Below are 3,071 nucleotides of genomic sequence, written 5' to 3'. Positions count from 1 at the left end.
ATATTTGAAGAGGAGGTATTATTAGAGACAGCTAAATACAAACCCACATGCATCTTCATGTATATGGATGTAACCTTTGTGATCTGGCCTCATACAGGCATAGGCCCAATGAATTTCTGGAACATCTAAACTCAAGCTGCCCAAACATTTAAGTTCACTTTGAACTGGGAAAGGATGTCCAGTTGCCATTTCTGGATGTACTTTTCAAAAAGAGAATAGGTGGCTCATTTGGCCACAATGTGCATCACAAACCTACACACACTGATTTATACTTGCAAGCCAGCAGCTGTCACCACCCAGTGCAGAAGAACATTTCTAAAGACATTGGTCCATAAAGCACACCCCTTGTCCGACCCACATAGTCTGACATTAGAAATACAGCAACTATGATCAGTGTTCTGCATGAATGGATACACGGCCAAACCGATACAGAAGACTCTTCAACCAGCTATACCACCACATGATCTAGAAGAAGAGCAATATGAGGTAAATACTGGGCCTACCTGCCCTAAGGAGGAGATTTTTATGCCAAGATCTGCAGGAGTCTCATGAAGCACTACATCAAGTGTGTGTTCTGCCCACTTACCAAAACAAGTGGGCTACTAGAAAATGTGAAAGGTCACCTGGGACTACAAAAACCAGTATTTTATAACATGCCTTGCCTATGTGGCATGTCTTACATTAGCAAAACAACTACGACAGTGGACGTCAGACGGAAAGAACATCAGAACCACAACCAACTAAGACAGGCAACTAAATGAGCCATAGTCGAGCAGCATCTGGAACTCAATCACTCTATAAACTATAATGAAATGAGGTTTCTGCCACAGACCCCCACATACTGGGACAGAGTTGTAAGAGTGTGTATGGAGATAAAGATGACATATAGCCTGATGAACCATTCACTGTGTACCGACTCAGCAGAACCTGGAATCCTGCACTGGAGTTAGTTGGTGAAAATGCAACAGGGGGCAGCAACAGAACTAAAAAAAGAAAAGAAAAAAAAGTAACGGAGGATGTGGACATGGGGAAATGACTCCTAATAGAATGCCAGGCACATCTGACTGACGATGGATGTTGCAGTACACTTCTAGTGGTTGTGGACCACAAAAGTCACACCTGGAACCATACCAGACAGAAAACTAAATTCCTACCATCAGACAGGTGCCCCAGACCAAAGACAGAATTCCTAAGGACACTTCTAGTGGAACCAATGATCTACATCTACATAGATACTCTGAAAGCCACTGTACTGTGCATGGCAGAGGGTACCCTGTACCACTACTTGTCATTTCCTTTCCTGTTCCACACACATATAGAGCGAGGGAAAAACGACTGTCTGTATGCCTCTGCATGAGCCATAATTTCTCTTATCTTATCTTCATGGTCATTATGCACAAGATATGCTCACAGTGGTAGAATCATTTGACAGTCAGCTTCAAATGCCATTTCTCTAAATTTTCTCAATATGGTTTCTCAAAAAGAACATCACCTTCCCTCCAGGGATTCCCTTTGAGGTCCCGAAACATTTCTGTAACACATGTTCTTTGAACCTACCAAATCTAGCAGCCTGCCTCTGAACTGCTTTGATGTCTTCCTTCAATCCAACCTGGTACAGATCCCAAATACTTGACCAGTACTCAAGAATGGGTCACACCAGTGTCCTATATGTGGTCTCCTTTACAGGTGAACCACTCTTTCCTAAAATTCTTCCAATAAACTGAAGAAAACCATCCGCCTTCCCTACCACAGTTCTCACATGCTCGTTCCACATCATATCGCTTTGCAATGTTGTGCCCAGATATTAAAACAACTTGACTGTGTCAAGCAGGACACTAGTAATACTGTATCCAAATATTACAGGTTTGATCTTCCTACTCATCCACATTAACTCACATTTTTCCACATTTAGGGCTAGCTGCCATTCATCACACCAAGCAGAAATTTTGTCTGCATCATCTTCCTACAGCCACTGAATTTCGACACCTTACTGTGTACCATGGCATCATCAGCAAACAAACACAGATTGCTGCCCACCCTGTTGGGCAAATCATTTGTGTATATAGAGACCAACAACATTGGTCCTATCACACTTCCCTGGACCACTCCTGACGATACCCTTGTCTCTGATGAACACTCGCCATTAAGGGCAACGTACTGGGTTCTATTACTTAAGAAGTCTTCTTTGAGCCACTCACATATCTGTGAACGTATTCCATATGCGTATACCTTCATTAACAGCCTGCAATGGGGCTCTGTGTCAAATGTTTTCCGTAAATGTAGAAATATGGAATCTGCCTGCTGCCCTTCATCCATAGTTCTCAGTATATCATGTGAGAAAACAGCAAGCTGAGTTTTGCATGAGCAATGCTTTCTAGAACCATGCTGATCCTCCAACATAAGCTTCTCAGTCTCAACAGAGAATTATTATATTTGAAATGAGAATATGTTCAAGGATTCTGAAGCAAACAGGAGTTAGGGATATTGCTCTGTAATTTTGCAGGTTCGTTCTTTAACCTTTCTTGTATGCTGGAGTCATCTGTGCTTTCTTCCTTTGTGCTGGGCAAGAGATTCACGGTAAATGCAAGCTAGGTAAGAGGTCAGTGCCTTAGAGTACTCTTTGTAAAATCAAAATGAGATTCCATCTGGACCTGGTGATTTATTTGCTTTCAAATCTTTCAGTTGTTTCTCTGTGCCAGGAATACTTATTACTGTGTAGTCCCTACAGGAGTCCGTCCAGTGGTCAAATGACAGTATGTTTGTACAATTCTCTTGTGTGAACGATTTCTTAAATGTGAAATTTAAAACTTCAGCTTTCATTTTGCTATCTACAACTGCCACACCAGGCTGATCAACAAGGGACTGAATGGAAGCCTTAGATCTGCTTAGCTATTTTACATACAACCAGAATTTTCTTGGTTTCTCTGCTGAATTTTTTGCCAAGGTGTGATGGTGGTAGCAGTTGTATGCTTCATGCATAGATCTTTTCACAGGTGCACAAATCTCTTCTAATCTTCACTTGTCGTCATTTATGCGTTCCCTCTTGAACCGAGAGTGCAACAGCCTCTGCT

Source organism: Schistocerca piceifrons, chromosome X, assembly GCF_021461385.2.
Source record: "Schistocerca piceifrons isolate TAMUIC-IGC-003096 chromosome X, iqSchPice1.1, whole genome shotgun sequence".
Classification (NCBI taxonomy): domain Eukaryota; kingdom Metazoa; phylum Arthropoda; class Insecta; order Orthoptera; family Acrididae; genus Schistocerca; species Schistocerca piceifrons.
This window is presented reverse-complemented; position numbering follows the sequence as displayed.